The following is a 19,312-nucleotide window of genomic DNA, read 5'->3' as shown; positions in this document are numbered from 1 at the left end:
TGTGCATTAGACGACACTGCATGTCGATACAATGCTTATTCCTGCAGTAAATAAGTGGTCCGGTGATTTTGCCCCGATCGGATATCGACGTGGACGGATGCTGTCATTAAATGACTCGCGAGTGGGAGCTTGGTCGGCTGCACTGCAGCTGGGCATTAGACGTTAACACCGGCCCAGTACGATGTTTTGAAAGCGTTTTCGAATCGACAAATGTCTTCTTTCCGCAAGCGCTCGCCAAAGACACAACTGTAGTTCCAGCAGACGAGGTGGCCGAGTGGTTAAGGCGTTGGACTGCTAATCCAATGGGCTCTGCACGCGTGGGTTCGAATCCCGTCCTCGTCGAAGAATTTTACGTAAAGCACGCGTTTGCGGTCACTCCTTCCCCATGCGAAACGCCTCTCAGTAGTAACAACGAAGCGTGTACGAGGCCGATAGCGTGTGTATGAAATACGAGACAAAAATGCTTACCAGATGAAAGCGCACAACATTCCATAGCGTATGCCCTTCGAATTAAACATCATTTCGAGATGTATAAGCCAATCAAACTTCGGCTCCAGCGAAGAGTATGTCGGTATCTGCGAACGACGAGTTCTTATTTATATTTAAGTGCATACCTGTCGCAGTCATTTTAACGTATCGAGCCTATAATAATCCATCTGTAGCACAACTGTCGCCTCTCGACAGTTTGCTTTGCGTCAGGCCGCCATATACAGAAGCGATTTGGCAGGGCCTACTGGAGAGACTTGACTTTGCAGACATCCGTCGCTAAGGGCCGCCCAAACACCAAGCTCCATCGCAAACAGCAGGCCAATCTTGGGCTAGGACGAACGTCAAAACCTTGCAAGTAATATCAGTGTAGCGTATCGAGCTGTACGTTTCGTTGCAGTAAGTCGTGGGAAAGAATGCCCAGCACATTTCTCATGTGCATTAGACGACACTGCATGTCGATACAATGCTTATTCCTGCAGTAAATAAGTGGTCCGGTGATTTTGCCCCGATCGGATATCGACGTGGACGGATGCTGTCATTAAATGACTCGCGAGTGGGAGCTTGGTCGGCTGCACTGCAGCTGGGCATTAGACGTTAACACCGGCCCAGTACGATGTTTTGAAAGCGTTTTCGAATCGACAAATGTCTTCTTTCCGCAAGCGCTCGCCAAAGACACAGCTGTAGTTCCAGCAGACGTGGTGGCCGAGTGGTTAAGGCGTTGGACTGCTAATCCAATGTGCTCTGCACGCGTGGGTTCGAATCCCGTCCTCGTCGAAGAATTTTACGTAATGCACGCGTTTGCGGTCACTCCTTCCCCATGCGAAACGCCTCTCAGTAGTAACAACGAAGCGTGTACGAGGCCGATAGCGTGTGTATGAAATACGAGACAAAAATGCTTACCAGATGAAAGCGCACAACATTCCATAGCGTATGCCCTTCGAATTAAACATCATTTCGAGATGTATAAGCCAATCAAACTTCGGCTCCAGCGAAGAGTATGTCGGTATCTGCGAACGACGAGTTCTTATTTATATTTAAGTGCATACCTGTCGCAGTCATTTTAACGTATCGAGCCTATAATAATCCATCTGTAGCACAACTGTCGCCTCTCGACAGTTTGCTTTGCGTCAGGCCGCCATATACAGAAGCGATTTGGCAGGGCCTACTGGAGAGACTTGACTTTGCAGACATCCGTCGCTAAGGGCCGCCCAAACACCAAGCTCCATCGCAAACAGCAGGACAATCTTGGGCTAGGACGAACGTCAAAACCTTGCAAGTAATATCAGTGTAGCGTATCGAGCTGTACGTTTCGTTGCAGTAAGTCGTGGGAAAGAATGCCCAGCACATTTCTCATGTGCATTAGACGACACTGCATGTCGATACAATGCTTATTCCTGCAGTAAATAAGTGGTCCGGTGATTTTGCCCCGATCGGATATCGACGTGGACGGATGCTGTCATTAAATGACTCGCGAGTGGGAGCTTGGTCGGCTGCACTGCAGCTGGGCATTAGACGTTAACACCGGCCCAGTACGATGTTTTGAAAGCGTTTTCGAATCGACAAATGTCTTCTTTCCGCAAGCGCTCGCCAAAGACACAGCTGTAGTTCCAGCAGACGTGGTGGCCGAGTGGTTAAGGCGTTGGACTGCTAATCCAATGTGCTCTGCACGCGTGGGTTCGAATCCCGTCCTCGTCGAAGAATTTTACGTAATGCACGCGTTTGCGGTCACTCCTTCCCCATGCGAAACGCCTCTCAGTAGTAACAACGAAGCGTGTACGAGGCCGATAGCGTGTGTATGAAATACGAGACAAAAATGCTTACCAGATGAAAGCGCACAACATTCCATAGCGTATGCCCTTCGAATTAAACATCATTTCGAGATGTATAAGCCAATCAAACTTCGGCTCCAGCGAACAGTATGTCGGTATCTGCGAACGACGAGTTCTTATTTATATTTAAGTGCATACCTGTCGCAGTCATTTTAACGTATCGAGCCTATAATAATCCATCTGTAGCACAACTGTCGCCTCTCGACAGTTTGCTTTGCGTCAGGCCGCCATATACAGAAGCGATTTGGCAGGGCCTACTGGAGAGACTTGACTTTGCAGACATCCGTCGCTAAGGGCCGCCCAAACACCAAGCTCCATCGCAAACAGCAGGACAATCTTGGGCTAGGACGAACGTCAAAACCTTGCAAGTAATATCAGTGTAGCGTATCGAGCTGTACGTTTCGTTGCAGTAAGTCGTGGGAAAGAATGCCCAGCACATTTCTCATGTGCATTAGACGACACTGCATGTCGATACAATGCTTATTCCTGCAGTAAATAAGTGGTCCGGTGATTTTGCCCCGATCGGATATCGACGTGGACGGATGCTGTCATTAAATGACTCGCGAGTGGGAGCTTGGTCGGCTGCACTGCAGCTGGGCATTAGACGTTAACACCGGCCCAGTACGATGTTTTGAAAGCGTTTTCGAATCGACAAATGTCTTCTTTCCGCAAGCGCTCGCCAAAGACACAGCTGTAGTTCCAGCAGACGAGGTGGCCGAGTGGTTAAGGCGTTGGACTGCTAATCCAATGTGCTCTGCACGCGTGGTTTCGAATCCCATCCTCGTCGAAGAATTTTACGTAAAGCACGCGTTTGCGGTCACTCCTTCCCCATGCGAAACGCCTCTCAGTAGTAACAACGAAGCGTGTACGAGGCCGATAGCGTGTGTATGAAATACGAGACAAAAATGCTTACCAGATGAAAGCGCACAACATTCCATAGCGTATGCCCTTCGAATTAAACATCATTTCGAGATGTATAAGCCAATCAAACTTCGGCTCCAGCGAAGAGTATGTCGGTATCTGCGAACGACGAGTTCTTATTTATATTTAAGTGCATACCTGTCGCAGTCATTTTAACGTATCGAGCCTATAATAATCCATCTGTAGCACAACTGTCGCCTCTCGACAGTTTGCTTTGCGTCAGGCCGCCATATACAGAAGCGATTTGGCAGGGCCTACTGGAGAGACTTGACTTTGCAGACATCCGTCGCTAAGGGCCGCCCAAACACCAAGCTCCATCGCAAACAGCAGGCCAATCTTGGGCTAGGACGAACGTCAAAACCTTGCAAGTAATATCAGTGTAGCGTATCGAGCTGTACGTTTCGTTGCAGTAAGTCGTGGGAAAGAATGCCCAGCACATTTCTCATGTGCATTAGACGACACTGCATGTCGATACAATGCTTATTCCTGCAGTAAATAAGTGGTCCGGTGATTTTGCCCCGATCGGATATCGACGTGGACGGATGCTGTCATTAAATGACTCGCGAGTGGGAGCTTGGTCGGCTGCACTGCAGCTGGGCATTAGACGTTAACACCGGCCCAGTACGATGTTTTGAAAGCGTTTTCGAATCGACAAATGTCTTCTTTCCGCAAGCGCTCGCCAAAGACACAGCTGTAGTTCCAGCAGACGAGGTGGCCGAGTGGTTAAGGCGTTGGACTGCTAATCCAATGTGCTCTGCACGCGTGGGTTCGAATCCCATCCTCATCGAAGAATTTTACGTAAAGCACGCGTTTGCGGTCACTCCTTCCCCATGCGAAACGCCTCTCAGTAGTAACAACGAAGCGTGTACGAGGCCGATAGCGTGTGTATGAAATACGAGACAAAAATGCTTACCAGATGAAAGCGCACAACATTCCATAGCGTATGCCCTTCGAATTAAACATCATTTCGAGATGTATAAGCCAATCAAACTTCGGCTCCAGCGAAGAGTATGTCGGTATCTGCGAACGACGAGTTCTTATTTATATTTAAGTGCATACCTGTCGCAGTCATTTTAACGTATCGAGCCTATAATAATCCATCTGTAGCACAACTGTCGCCTCTCGACAGTTTGCTTTGCGTCAGGCCGCCATATACAGAAGCGATTTGGCAGGGCCTACTGGAGAGACTTGACTTTGCAGACATCCGTCGCTAAGGGCCGCCCAAACACCAAGCTCCATCGCAAACAGCAGGACAATCTTGGGCTAGGACGAACGTCAAAACCTTGCAAGTAATATCAGTGTAGCGTATCGAGCTGTACGTTTCGTTGCAGTAAGTCGTGGGAAAGAATGCCCAGCACATTTCTCATGTGCATTAGACGACACTGCATGTCGATACAATGCTTATTCCTGCAGTAAATAAGTGGTCCGGTGATTTTGCCCCGATCGGATATCGACGTGGACGGATGCTGTCATTAAATGACTCGCGAGTGGGAGCTTGGTCGGCTGCACTGCAGCTGGGCATTAGACGTTAACACCGGCCCAGTACGATGTTTTGAAAGCGTTTTCGAATCGACAAATGTCTTCTTTCCGCAAGCGCTCGCCAAAGACACAGCTGTAGTTCCAGCAGACGTGGTGGCCGAGTGGTTAAGGCGTTGGACTGCTAATCCAATGTGCTCTGCACGCGTGGGTTCGAATCCCGTCCTCGTCGAAGAATTTTACGTAATGCACGCGTTTGCGGTCACTCCTTCCCCATGCGAAACGCCTCTCAGTAGTAACAACGAAGCGTGTACGAGGCCGATAGCGTGTGTATGAAATACGAGACAAAAATGCTTACCAGATGAAAGCGCACAACATTCCATAGCGTATGCCCTTCGAATTAAACATCATTTCGAGATGTATAAGCCAATCAAACTTCGGCTCCAGCGAACAGTATGTCGGTATCTGCGAACGACGAGTTCTTATAAATATTTAAGTGCATACCGTTCGCAGTCATTTTAACGTATCGAGCCTATAATAATCCATCTGTAGCACAACTGTCGCCTCTCGACAGTTTGCTTTGCGTCAGGCCGCCATATACAGAAGCGATTTGGCAGGGCCTACTGGAGAGACTTGACTTTGCAGACATCCGTCGCTAAGGGCCGCCCAAACACCAAGCTCCATCGCAAACAGCAGGACAATCTTGGGCTAGGACGAACGTCAAAACCTTGCAAGTAATATCAGTGTAGCGTATCGAGCTGTACGTTTCGTTGCAGTAAGTCGTGGGAAAGAATGCCCAGCACATTTCTCATGTGCATTAGACGACACTGCATGTCGATACAATGCTTATTCCTGCAGTAAATAAGTGGTCCGGTGATTTTGCCCCGATCGGATATCGACGTGGACGGATGCTGTCATTAAATGACTCGCGAGTGGGAGCTTGGTCGGCTGCACTGCAGCTGGGCATTAGACGTTAACACCGGCCCAGTACGATGTTTTGAAAGCGTTTTCGAATCGACAAATGTCTTCTTTCCGCAAGCGCTCGCCAAAGACACAGCTGTAGTTCCAGCAGACGAGGTGGCCGAGTGGTTAAGGCGTTGGACTGCTAATCCAATGTGCTCTGCACGCGTGGGTTCGAATCCCATCCTCGTCGAAGAATTTTACGTAAAGCACGCGTTTGCGGTCACTCCTTCCCCATGCGAAACGCCTCTCAGTAGTAACAACGAAGCGTGTACGAGGCCGATAGCGTGTGTATGAAATACGAGACAAAAATGCTTACCAGATGAAAGCGCACAACATTCCATAGCGTATGCCCTTCGAATTAAACATCATTTCGAGATGTATAAGCCAATCAAACTTCGGCTCCAGCGAAGAGTATGTCGGTATCTGCGAACGACGAGTTCTTATTTATATTTAAGTGCATACCTGTCGCAGTCATTTTAACGTATCGAGCCTATAATAATCCATCTGTAGCACAACTGTCGCCTCTCGACAGTTTGCTTTGCGTCAGGCCGCCATATACAGAAGCGATTTGGCAGGGCCTACTGGAGAGACTTGACTTTGCAGACATCCGTCGCTAAGGGCCGCCCAAACACCAAGCTCCATCGCAAACAGCAGGACAATCTTGGGCTAGGACGAACGTCAAAACCTTGCAAGTAATATCAGTGTAGCGTATCGAGCTGTACGTTTCGTTGCAGTAAGTCGTGGGAAAGAATGCCCAGCACATTTCTCATGTGCATTAGACGACACTGCATGTCGATACAATGCTTATTCCTGCAGTAAATAAGTGGTCCGGTGATTTTGCCCCGATCGGATATCGACGTGGACGGATGCTGTCATTAAATGACTCGCGAGTGGGAGCTTGGTCGGCTGCACTGCAGCTGGGCATTAGACGTTAACACCGGCCCAGTACGATGTTTTGAAAGCGTTTTCGAATCGACAAATGTCTTCTTTCCGCAAGCGCTCGCCAAAGACACAGCTGTAGTTCCAGCAGACGTGGTGGCCGAGTGGTTAAGGCGTTGGACTGCTAATCCAATGTGCTCTGCACGCGTGGGTTCGAATCCCGTCCTCGTCGAAGAATTTTACGTAATGCACGCGTTTGCGGTCACTCCTTCCCCATGCGAAACGCCTCTCAGTAGTAACAACGAAGCGTGTACGAGGCCGATAGCGTGTGTATGAAATACGAGACAAAAATGCTTACCAGATGAAAGCGCACAACATTCCATAGCGTATGCCCTTCGAATTAAACATCATTTCGAGATGTATAAGCCAATCAAACTTCGGCTCCAGCGAACAGTATGTCGGTATCTGCGAACGACGAGTTCTTATAAATATTTAAGTGCATACCGTTCGCAGTCATTTTAACGTATCGAGCCTATAATAATCCATCTGTAGCACAACTGTCGCCTCTCGACAGTTTGCTTTGCGTCAGGCCGCCATATACAGAAGCGATTTGGCAGGGCCTACTGGAGAGACTTGACTTTGCAGACATCCGTCGCTAAGGGCCGCCCAAACACCAAGCTCCATCGCAAACAGCAGGACAATCTTGGGCTAGGACGAACGTCAAAACCTTGCAAGTAATATCAGTGTAGCGTATCGAGCTGTACGTTTCGTTGCAGTAAGTCGTGGGAAAGAATGCCCAGCACATTTCTCATGTGCATTAGACGACACTGCATGTCGATACAATGCTTATTCCTGCAGTAAATAAGTGGTCCGGTGATTTTGCCCCGATCGGATATCGACGTGGACGGATGCTGTCATTAAATGACTCGCGAGTGGGAGCTTGGTCGGCTGCACTGCAGCTGGGCATTAGACGTTAACACCGGCCCAGTACGATGTTTTGAAAGCGTTTTCGAATCGACAAATGTCTTCTTTCCGCAAGCGCTCGCCAAAGACACAGCTGTAGTTCCAGCAGACGAGGTGGCCGAGTGGTTAAGGCGTTGGACTGCTAATCCAATGTGCTCTGCACGCGTGGTTTCGAATCCCATCCTCGTCGAAGAATTTTACGTAAAGCACGCGTTTGCGCTCACTCCTTCCCCATGCGAAACGCCTCTCAGTAGTAACAACGAAGCGTGTACGAGGCCGATAGCGTGTGTATGAAATACGAGACAAAAATGCTTACCAGATGAAAGCGCACAACATTCCATAGCGTATGCCCTTCGAATTAAACATCATTTCGAGATGTATAAGCCAATCAAACTTCGGCTCCAGCGAAGAGTATGTCGGTATCTGCGAACGACGAGTTCTTATTTATATTTAAGTGCATACCTGTCGCAGTCATTTTAACGTATCGAGCCTATAATAATCCATCTGTAGCACAACTGTCGCCTCTCGACAGTTTGCTTTGCGTCAGGCCGCCATATACAGAAGCGATTTGGCAGGGCCTACTGGAGAGACTTGACTTTGCAGACATCCGTCGCTAAGGGCCGCCCAAACACCAAGCTCCATCGCAAACAGCAGGCCAATCTTGGGCTAGGACGAACGTCAAAACCTTGCAAGTAATATCAGTGTAGCGTATCGAGCTGTACGTTTCGTTGCAGTAAGTCGTGGGAAAGAATGCCCAGCACATTTCTCATGTGCATTAGACGACACTGCATGTCGATACAATGCTTATTCCTGCAGTAAATAAGTGGTCCGGTGATTTTGCCCCGATCGGATATCGACGTGGACGGATGCTGTCATTAAATGACTCGTGAGTGGGAGCTTGGTCGGCTGCACTGCAGCTGGGCATTAGACGTTAACACCGGCCCAGTACGATGTTTTGAAAGCGTTTTCGAATCGACAAATGTCTTCTTTCCGCAAGCGCTCGCCAAAGACACAGCTGTAGTTCCAGCAGACGAGGTGGCCGAGTGGTTAAGGCGTTGGACTGCTAATCCAATGTGCTCTGCACGCGTGGGTTCGAATCCCATCCTCGTCGAAGAATTTTACGTAAAGCACGCGTTTGCGGTCACTCCTTCCCCATGCGAAACGCCTCTCAGTAGTAACAACGAAGCGTGTACGAGGCCGATAGCGTGTGTATGAAATACGAGACAAAAATGCTTACCAGATGAAAGCGCACAACATTCCATAGCGTATGCCCTTCGAATTAAACATCATTTCGAGATGTATAAGCCAATCAAACTTCGGCTCCAGCGAAGAGTATGTCGGTATCTGCGAACGACGAGTTCTTATTTATATTTAAGTGCATACCTGTCGCAGTCATTTTAACGTATCGAGCCTATAATAATCCATCTGTAGCACAACTGTCGCCTCTCGACAGTTTGCTTTGCGTCAGGCCGCCATATACAGAAGCGATTTGGCAGGGCCCACTGGAGAGACTTGACTTTGCAGACATCCGTCGCTAAGGGCCGCCCAAACACCAAGCTCCATCGCAAACAGCAGGACAATCTTGGGCTAGGACGAACGTCAAAACCTTGCAAGTAATATCAGTGTAGCGTATCGAGCTGTACGTTTCGTTGCAGTAAGTCGTGGGAAAGAATGCCCAGCACATTTCTCATGTGCATTAGACGACACTGCATGTCGATACAATGCTTATTCCTGCAGTAAATAAGTGGTCCGGTGATTTTGCCCCGATCGGATATCGACGTGGACGGATGCTGTCATTAAATGACTCGCGAGTGGGAGCTTGGTCGGCTGCACTGCAGCTGGGCATTAGACGTTAACACCGGCCCAGTACGATGTTTTGAAAGCGTTTTCGAATCGACAAATGTCTTCTTTCCGCAAGAGCTCGCCAAAGACACAGCTGTAGTTCCAGCAGACGAGGTGGCCGAGTGGTACAGTCAGCCAGCGGCTGCGCTGGAGGTCGGACGTGCCGTGCTATGTGCTGTGCTGCGTTAGCTCCGCGTGGTAAGTCTCTGCTCTTGCTGCAACGCGTCGCTGTCTATAGTATTTGTGTAGACATGAAAAAGAATTAAGAGATGTCGCAACCGCAACGAAAAGATACTTTGAAATTCACGTTTGATCGCAACTTTGTCCGACCGAGGTCATTTGATGTTGAACAGTGGTTAGAGGATGATGTTAAAATAGGACTTGATGATATTATCGGCATACATTTCTCGATTATGAACAGTGTGGTTTTCGTGAAACTTGCCAGTCCAGAATTGTGTGAAAGGATAGTTCGATCTTGTGGTGGCATTCTGAAATTTAAACATGCTGACGGAAATGTTGGGGAGGTTACCGTTGCCCATGCTGGTCTAGGTATTCGGACCGTGCGAGTCTTTGAACTTCCCTTTGAAATTACAAGTGACCAGATAAATGCTGTTATTGCTCCATACGGGAAAGTTTTGAGTAATATTGCCGAACGGTGGTCTGCTGCACACAAATTCCCTGTTTTGAATGGTGTGCGCCAATTAAAAGTCGAATTGCAGAAGCACATTCCGTCGTTTATAAACGTCTGCGGATATAGAGCTGTTGTGATGTATGATGACCAACCGAAAACGTGTGCTGTCTGCAATTTACCAGGCCACGTTCGTGCAGAATGTGTTCAAAGGCGAGTGGCGCAACTGCCTGCTGGCGATGCCGTCAGGCCCCCTGCTATGTCAACGCTGCCCGTGACATATGTCGCCGTAGCGCGCGGTTTTGCAAGTGCCACTGCGCCCCCCGAAGTTACTACGAATACCGACCCACAAGCGACCGACCAACCGACCGACTCAGGTGTAGCATCTGTAGACACTCAACCCTCCTGCGAAGACATATCTGCTCCTGCCCTTGTCGCCGTGGAATCGCCCAATGAGGCAATGGATACGAACGCGACCTCAGTCGCTTCGGGTAGTGCTCCTCTGCATCCTGGAGCTTCTTTAGGAGGTATCAAAAGCGTATCAGGTGCACAGAAAACGGACTCGCAACCAGCCGTTTCTAGTGGTGCTCTTCCGAATCCTGCAGCTGCCTTAGGCACTGACCACAGCCCGTCAAGTGCAATGAAATCAGACCTGGCGTCAGTCACTTCGAGTAGTGCTACTTTGAAACCTGAGGCTTCTTCAGGTACCGTCCAAAGTCCACCACGAGACGCATCTCCCAAGAAATCTAAAAAACGGAGGATCGCGCGTCAAGGTGCAGAGCAGACTGCACCACAACTGCGTGAACAGGCGAAGCAAATAGGGGGCAAAATACGTCAATCTGCATCTGAGAACTTGCAGTGCAATCAGCAGTCATCTAACGAAGACCCTGTGTCCTTGGATAGTACCTCCGGTTCTGCCAGTTTGCCCTCCGATGACGTAGCAATTACCCGAACCGAAGATAAAAATCACCAGCAAACACCTGAATATAGTGCACCACTTAATGACGAACCGATGACAGGGCTGTCGAATCCGTGGGCAGACGATGTCGACGACACTACAAAGGAGGACGAAATTATGGACACCACAGGAACCGTTACAGTCACCACGATGGCCACACCACGCGATGACGTCGTCTTGAATGTCATCGCCGCGACGGATACTGTCCCAGACACGGAGAAGCCGACTGGTCCCTTCCCAAGTCATGAATATTTCTAGTCTGAACGGTTTTACTGACTTGTGTCCACATGTCTCTCGGGTCAGATTTCTTAATGTTTTTTCGAAATGATATGTTGCCAGAGTTTTTCCTAATTACACTCCCGTCTTGGCTAACGTAGTTCCGTTGCAGGCCTATAAGATCGCTACGCTGAACATCAATAAAATTTGTAGCCCATTTAATTTACAAAACTTAAAAGATTTCCTGTATGCAGCTGATGTGGACATTTTGTTTTTACAAGAAGTAACAAACATCGAACTTGACTTCATACAGGGGTATAATGCTATAGTCAATCCTGGAATTGGATGTGATTTGGGTACCGCATTTCTTTTCAAAGAGGGCGTCGTCATTACAGACGTAACAAAACTGCCTAACGGCAGAGGCATTGCCGGCACGCTTTATAACACCAGGATTATTAATGTCTATGCCCCATCTGGTTCTACCTATCGGTGCCAACGAGCACAGTTTTTTAAGGAGGGAATTGTTCCTTTGTTTGGTGTACACTGCACCCATACCATCCTTGGAGGCGACTTTAACAGTGTCATACATGCCAAAGACCAAACTCCGAACTACAACAAATCGCCGGACCTGGAACGTATCGTCACCGACCTCCGTTTAACTGATTCGTGGGAGCAAAAGCACGGCGCGGCACCCGGCTTTACCCACCTCACTAATCATTCAGCGAGCCGATTGGATCGAATATATGTCTCGCCCAATCTGAAACACCGCATCCTGCAGTCTGAAGTTTGGCCAACCGTTTTTTCGGACCACGCTGCATATATATGCACATTAAATTTGGAACGACAAGGAACCTGTCGATATAAAGGGCCATGGAAACTTAATGTTTCACACTTAAAAGATCCTGCCTGTCGAGAAGCCTTTCTCACCACTTGGAGAGCCTGCGAGACCAAACTCAGCTCTTACCACTCGACCTTGGATTGGTGGCTCAAATGCGCCAAACCTCAGATCCGGAGATGTTTCATCAACTACTCCCGGGAGAAGAGCTTTTGGCGGAAAAGAACGATAGAATTTTACTTTCATTGTCTCCGAGAACTCTACCTGCAAGGTGCTACAGCTATTGGGAACCATGGGAGAATTAAAAAATTCCAGGCAAAAATACTGACATTAAGGCGACAACAGCTTGAAGGATACCAAATAAGGTCAAGAGCAGAGACTGTGGCGCAAAAAGAAGCCACTTCGATATATCATGTGATTCGTGAAACTAAACGAGGATTCCGCAAAATACTGACGGAGCTTAAAACTGATAATGGAACCACCTTGACATTGCACAACGACATAAAAGCAGAAATACTAACCCATTTCGACAACTTGTTTTCACATAAAGAGGTAGACGAAAAAGCACAGGACGATTTACTGACCCACCTGCAAGGACGCGTTGGTAACGCGTACGCGGAAGCTCTAATAGCGGAGGCGACCGAAGACGATGTACACTATGCTGTCTATCAAAGTGCAAAAAATAAATCCCCTGGATCTGACGGCATACCAGCAGAATTTTATCAAGTCTTCTGGGAACATATAAAACATAGAATAACATGCATCTGTAATGAACTTCTGAACCTCAATAAGGAGATACCGAAAGATTTTCGCGAAGGTATGATAGTGTTAATCGCAAAAAAATCGGCTGGCAAGAAAATTGGAAATTTGAGACCAATCACTCTGCTGAACAGTGACTATAAAATTTTTTCGCGGCTCTTAGCCCACAGACTTAAAAATGTAATGGCCAGCGTCACCGGCCCATATCAGTCTAGCGTGGGCAAGGGTAGGAAAATTCAGCAGACGCTGTCCGACTACCGCGACATAATTTCAATAGCAGAAGTATGTCGACTAAAATGTGCCATCGTGTCGTTAGATTTCGATAAAGCCTTCGACAGGATCAGCCACTCCTACCTCCTGAAAACGATAGGCGCAATGGGTTTTCCGCCGAGATTCGTTGACCTCATACGACGTTTGGTAACGAATAACTCCTCCAGAATCATCATAAATGGACAGGCTAGCCGGCCAGTCGAGATCGCATGTTCCGTCAGGCAAGGTTGTCCGTTGTCCATGGCACTTTTTGCCATGGCCATCGAACCTTTGCTCGCTACCTTGACTCAGCGGTTACAAGGATTGCAAATACGAGGAAACAAAATAATATGTAAAGCTTATGCGGACGATGTTGGGTTTCTCGTTATGAATGTAGCGGAAGTCGAGACGGCAATGCACATAATAGAAAAATACGAACGAGCGTCAGCCGCGAGGTTAAACAAAACCAAGTCCGGCATATTCAATATCGGACGTGGCATTGGCATGCGCACACACGGTCAGTTACGTGAGCTAACAGCCTTGAAGTGTCTCGGCATTGATTTCCGAAAAAATATACGTCAAACTATTGCGGCCAACTATAGACAAGTACTAACTACCATACGAGCTAGTGTACGGACACATAGTATTCGACAGTTAAATGAAATTCAGAGAGTGTCTTTAGCGAACGTCTGTATTACTTCCAAAGTCAATTATGTCGCCCAGATCCTGCCAATACCCGCCGGCATCGCCAAACAAATTATGTCAGCAATAGGCTATTTTGTGAGCCGTGGCCACATATTTAAAATCCAGTATGACACTCTGACGCTCGCCACTAATAATGGCGGCTTAAACTTAACGAATGTTACTAAAAAGTCGCAGGCTCTGTACATCTCCAATACGTTTCAACAATGGAGACAATCCGGCAGCTGTATCGCCGCGCACTTGCTATCTGAAATAGCTCCAGATGACCTCTCTCCGCCCATTAATGTGCAGCACATACCGAGCGGACTTTACCATTTACGATGGTTTTTAATAGAATATAGCTACCTACATTCAAGAATTCCGGAAAAAGACATGACAAACGTAAAAGAAATATATGGCAAATTGATGGGAGAAAAGAAGAACAACAAAATAGAACAAAACTATCCATGTTCTAACTGGAAAGTGATATGGGCAAATATTCATAACCGTAACTTAGCTACTCATCTAAAAGCAACATGGTACTTTGTTGTAAGTAGGAAAGTTGCAACAAACTCGAAACTTCATACGATCCACTTAGCGGATTCGCCTTTGTGTGCAACGTGTAGTTTAATTGATAACGAAGAACATCGTTTCGTGTGTGACAAGGTTAAAGATATCTGGCTAAATGTCCGACGAAAGCTGGCACTCATCCTTCGAACGTCACCTAACGCTATAACGCCTGCGGACTTTTTGACACCGGATGATGTACCCTTTCCTAAAACGAAACGCAACGCAGTCAATTGGCTGAAAGCGGCAACGGTACATTACCTCTTCACGAAGGAAGAGAAAAGCCAAGAGGATTTTTGGATCTATCTGCTAACTGAGCATCACATGTTACTGAAGACTAGTAAATATAAAGAAACATACGCAAATTTTTTAATCAAGACCTTGATGTAAAAGAATTAACAAGAAATATCTGCGGACACAGAAGACAAACGTAAGAGAGTGTTCACCACTACTAACTTACTTTACAATCGTGGGAAAAAAAAAGAAAAAAAAAAAATTTATTTTAGTTTTTACCGGAATTGCCGTTCTTTGAGTTCAACGTTTATTAATTTATTTTTCAAGAAGCCATTATAAATAGTTGCTTCTCACCGAATATGGTTTTTTTTAAGCATTTTTAGAGAGAAGAGGCAGTTTCGGAATGCCCTCTGACGTTTCTTTGTCAACGAAGCCTATTTGCTTTAAGTGTGACAACAAAAAACAGCGATGAAGAAGGAAACAAACTGAACATAACTTCTGTTTCTACCTACTGAAGACTTCATTCTTTTTTCACATTATCAATAAGCCCAAAGAAGGGGTACATTAGTTTCTCCACGATAAAGGGATTACCCTTGTCTCATCAGTTTATGGTTATGTACATGGCGTGAGAAGCCGACGCCGATGAAGGCGAATTATGGAGAGCGCAAGGATGGGCTAAAAGGGGTGATGGGAGGCCAAAAAAAAAAAAAAAAAAAAAAAAGAAAAAAAAAATCCCATCCTCGTCGAAGAATTTTACGTAAACGCGCGTTTGCGGTCACTCCTTCCCCATGCGAAACGCCTCTCAGTAGTAACAACGAAGCGTGTACGAGGCCGATAGCGTGTGTATGAAATACGAGACAAAAATGCTTACCAGATGAAAGCGCACAACATTCCATAGCGTATGCCCTTCGAATTAAACATCATTTCGAGATGTATAAGCCAATCAAACTTCGGCTCCAGCGAAGAGTATGTCGGTATCTGCGAACGACGAGTTCTTATTTATATTTAAGTGCATACCTGTCGCAGTCATTTTAACGTATCGAGCCTATAATAATCCATCTGTAGCACAACTGTCGCCTCTCGACAGTTTGCTTTGCGTCAGGCCGCCATATACAGAAGCGATTTGGCAGGGCCTACTGGAGAGACTTGACTTTGCAGACATCCGTCGCTAAGGGCCGCCCAAACACCAAGCTCCATCGCAAACAGCAGGACAATCTTGGGCTAGGACGAACGTCAAAACCTTGCAAGTAATATCAGTGTAGCGTATCGAGCTGTACGTTTCGTTGCAGTAAGTCGTGGGAAAGAATGCCCAGCACATTTCTCATGTGCATTAGACGACACTGCATGTCGATACAATGCTTATTCCTGCAGTAAATAAGTGGTCCGGTGATTTTGCCCCGATCGGATATCGACGTGGACGGATGCTGTCATTAAATGACTCGCGAGTGGGAGCTTGGTCGGCTGCACTGCAGCTGGGCATTAGACGTTAACACCGGCCCAGTACGATGTTTTGAAAGCGTTTTCGAATCGACAAATGTCTTCTTTCCGCAAGAGCTCGCCAAAGACACAGCTGTAGTTCCAGCAGACGAGGTGGCCGAGTGGTACAGTCAGCCAGCGGCTGCGCTGGAGGTCGGACGTGCCGTGCTATGTGCTGTGCTGCGTTAGCTCCGCGTGGTAAGTCTCTGCTCTTGCTGCAACGCGTCGCTGTCTATAGTATTTGTGTAGACATGAAAAAGAATTAAGAGATGTCGCAACCGCAACGAAAAGATACTTTGAAATTCACGTTTGATCGCAACTTTGTCCGACCGAGGTCATTTGATGTTGAACAGTGGTTAGAGGATGATGTTAAAATAGGACTTGATGATATTATCGGCATACATTTCTCGATTATGAACAGTGTGGTTTTCGTGAAACTTGCCAGTCCAGAATTGTGTGAAAGGATAGTTCGATCTTGTGGTGGCATTCTGAAATTTAAACATGCTGACGGAAATGTTGGGGAGGTTACCGTTGCCCATGCTGGTCTAGGTATTCGGACCGTGCGAGTCTTTGAACTTCCCTTTGAAATTACAAGTGACCAGATAAATGCTGTTATTGCTCCATACGGGAAAGTTTTGAGTAATATTGCCGAACGGTGGTCTGCTGCACACAAATTCCCTGTTTTGAATGGTGTGCGCCAATTAAAAGTCGAATTGCAGAAGCACATTCCGTCGTTTATAAACGTCTGCGGATATAGAGCTGTTGTGATGTATGATGACCAACCGAAAACGTGTGCTGTCTGCAATTTACCAGGCCACGTTCGTGCAGAATGTGTTCAAAGGCGAGTGGCGCAACTGCCTGCTGGCGATGCCGTCAGGCCCCCTGCTATGTCAACGCTGCCCGTGACATATGTCGCCGTAGCGCGCGGTTTTGCAAGTGCCACTGCGCCCCCCGAAGTTACTACGAATACCGACCCACAAGCGACCGACCAACCGACCGACTCAGGTGTAGCATCTGTAGACACTCAACCCTCCTGCGAAGACATATCTGCTCCTGCCCTTGTCGCCGTGGAATCGCCCAATGAGGCAATGGATACGAACGCGACCTCAGTCGCTTCGGGTAGTGCTCCTCTGCATCCTGGAGCTTCTTTAGGAGGTATCAAAAGCGTATCAGGTGCACAGAAAACGGACTCGCAACCAGCCGTTTCTAGTGGTGCTCTTCCGAATCCTGCAGCTGCCTTAGGCACTGACCACAGCCCGTCAAGTGCAATGAAATCAGACCTGGCGTCAGTCACTTCGAGTAGTGCTACTTTGAAACCTGAGGCTTCTTCAGGTACCGTCCAAAGTCCACCACGAGACGCATCTCCCAAGAAATCTAAAAAACGGAGGATCGCGCGTCTAGGTGCAGAGCAGACTGCACCACAACTGCGTGAACAGGCGAAGCAAATAGGGGGCAAAATACGTCAATCTGCATCTGAGAACTTGCAGTGCAATCAGCAGTCATCTAACGAAGACCCTGTGTCCTTGGATAGTACCTCCGGTTCTGCCAGTTTGCCCTCCGATGACGTAGCAATTACCCGAACCGAAGATAAAAATCACCAGCAAACACCTGAATATAGTGCACCACTTAATGACGAACCGATGACAGGGCTGTCGAATCCGTGGGCAGACGATGTCGACGACACTACAAAGGAGGACGAAATTATGGACACCACAGGAACCGTTACAGTCACCACGATGGCCACACCACGCGATGACGTCGTCTTGAATGTCATCGCCGCGACGGATACTGTCCCAGACACGGAGAAGCCGACTGGTCCCTTCCCAAGTCATGAATATTTCTAGTCTGAACGGTTTTACTGACTTGTGTCCACATGTCTCTCGGGTCAGATTTCTTAATGTTTTTTCGAAATGATATGTTGCCAGAGTTTTTCCTAATTACACTCCCGTCTTGGCTAACGTAGTTCCGTTGCAGGCCTATAAGATCGCTACGCTGAACATCAATAAAATTTGTAGCCCATTTAATTTACAAAACTTAAAAGATTTCCTGTATGCAGCTGATGTGGACATTTTGTTTTTACAAGAAGTAACAAACATCGAACTTGACTTCATACAGGGGTATAATGCTATAGTCAATCCTGGAATTGGATGTGATTTGGGTACCGCATTTCTTTTCAAAGAGGGCGTCGTCATTACAGACGTAACAAAACTGCCTAACGGCAGAGGCATTGCCGGCACGCTTTATAACACCAGGATTATTAATGTCTATGCCCCATCTGGTTCTACCTATCGGTGCCAACGAGCACAGTTTTTTAAGGAGGGAATTGTTCCTTTGTTTGGTGTACACTGCACCCATACCATCCTTGGAGGCGACTTTAACAGTGTCATACATGCCAAAGACCAAACTCCGAACTACAACAAATCGCCGGACCTGGAACGTATCGTCACCGACCTCCGTTTAACTGATTCGTGGGAGCAAAAGCACGGCGCGGCACCCGGCTTTACCCACCTCACTAATCATTCAGCGAGCCGATTGGATCGAATATATGTCTCGCCCAATCTGAAACACCGCATCCTGCAGTCTGAAGTTTGGCCAACCGTTTTTTCGGACCACGCTGCATATATATGCACATTAAATTTGGAACGACAAGGAACCTGTCGATATAAAGGGCCATGGAAACTTAATGTTTCACACTTAAAAGATCCTGCCTGTCGAGAAGCCTTTCTCACCACTTGGAGAGCCTGCGAGACCAAACTCAGCTCTTACCACTCGACCTTGGATTGGTGGCTCAAATGCGCCAAACCTCAGATCCGGAGATGTTTCATCAACTACTCCCGGGAGAAGAGCTTTTGGCGGAAAAGAACGATAGAATTTTACTTTCATTGTCTCCGAGAACTCTACCTGCAAGGTGCTACAGCTATTGGGAACCATGGGAGAATTAAAAAATTCCAGGCAAAAATACTGACATTAAGGCGACAACAGCTTGAAGGATACCAAATAAGGTCAAGAGCAGAGACTGTGGCGCAAAAAGAAGCCACTTCGATATATCATGTGATTCGTGAAACTAAACGAGGATTCCGCAAAATACTGACGGAGCTTAAAACTGATAATGGAACCACCTTGACATTGCACAACGACATAAAAGCAGAAATACTAACCCATTTCGACAACTTGTTTTCACATAAAGAGGTAGACGAAAAAGCACAGGACGATTTACTGACCCACCTGCAAGGACGCGTTGGTAACGCGTACGCGGAAGCTCTAATAGCGGAGGCGACCGAAGACGATGTACACTATGCTGTCTATCAAAGTGCAAAAAATAAATCCCCTGGATCTGACGGCATACC

The 19,312-nt window shown here is 47.4% G+C and overlaps 10 non-coding genes across 10 annotated transcripts; all 10 read left to right on the top strand.

Moving 5' to 3' along the window:
• The first annotated feature begins 260 nt into the window (after positions 1-260).
• Trnas-gcu (transfer RNA serine (anticodon GCU)) lies at positions 261-342 on the top strand. Its single transcript has one exon. It is a non-coding gene; the product is annotated as a tRNA-Ser (tRNA).
• Positions 343-1,181: 839 nt separating this feature from the next.
• On the top strand, positions 1,182-1,263 carry Trnas-gcu (transfer RNA serine (anticodon GCU)). Its single transcript has one exon. It is a non-coding gene; the product is annotated as a tRNA-Ser (tRNA).
• An 839-nt stretch (positions 1,264-2,102) lies between these two features.
• On the top strand, positions 2,103-2,184 carry Trnas-gcu (transfer RNA serine (anticodon GCU)). The gene has a single exon. It is a non-coding gene; the product is annotated as a tRNA-Ser (tRNA).
• An 839-nt stretch (positions 2,185-3,023) lies between these two features.
• Positions 3,024-3,105, top strand: Trnas-gcu (transfer RNA serine (anticodon GCU)). Its single transcript has one exon. It is a non-coding gene; the product is annotated as a tRNA-Ser (tRNA).
• An 839-nt stretch (positions 3,106-3,944) lies between these two features.
• Trnas-gcu (transfer RNA serine (anticodon GCU)) lies at positions 3,945-4,026 on the top strand. Its single transcript has one exon. It is a non-coding gene; the product is annotated as a tRNA-Ser (tRNA).
• An 839-nt stretch (positions 4,027-4,865) lies between these two features.
• On the top strand, positions 4,866-4,947 carry Trnas-gcu (transfer RNA serine (anticodon GCU)). Its single transcript has one exon. It is a non-coding gene; the product is annotated as a tRNA-Ser (tRNA).
• An 839-nt stretch (positions 4,948-5,786) lies between these two features.
• Trnas-gcu (transfer RNA serine (anticodon GCU)) lies at positions 5,787-5,868 on the top strand. Its single transcript has one exon. It is a non-coding gene; the product is annotated as a tRNA-Ser (tRNA).
• An 839-nt stretch (positions 5,869-6,707) lies between these two features.
• Positions 6,708-6,789, top strand: Trnas-gcu (transfer RNA serine (anticodon GCU)). The gene has a single exon. It is a non-coding gene; the product is annotated as a tRNA-Ser (tRNA).
• Positions 6,790-7,628: 839 nt separating this feature from the next.
• Positions 7,629-7,710, top strand: Trnas-gcu (transfer RNA serine (anticodon GCU)). The gene has a single exon. It is a non-coding gene; the product is annotated as a tRNA-Ser (tRNA).
• Positions 7,711-8,549: 839 nt separating this feature from the next.
• Positions 8,550-8,631, top strand: Trnas-gcu (transfer RNA serine (anticodon GCU)). The gene has a single exon. It is a non-coding gene; the product is annotated as a tRNA-Ser (tRNA).
• The last annotated feature ends 10,681 nt before the right edge of the window (positions 8,632-19,312 follow it).

This window comes from Schistocerca gregaria, chromosome 2, assembly GCF_023897955.1.
Source record: "Schistocerca gregaria isolate iqSchGreg1 chromosome 2, iqSchGreg1.2, whole genome shotgun sequence".
NCBI lineage: Eukaryota > Metazoa > Arthropoda > Insecta > Orthoptera > Acrididae > Schistocerca > Schistocerca gregaria.
This window is presented reverse-complemented; position numbering and strand designations above follow the sequence as displayed.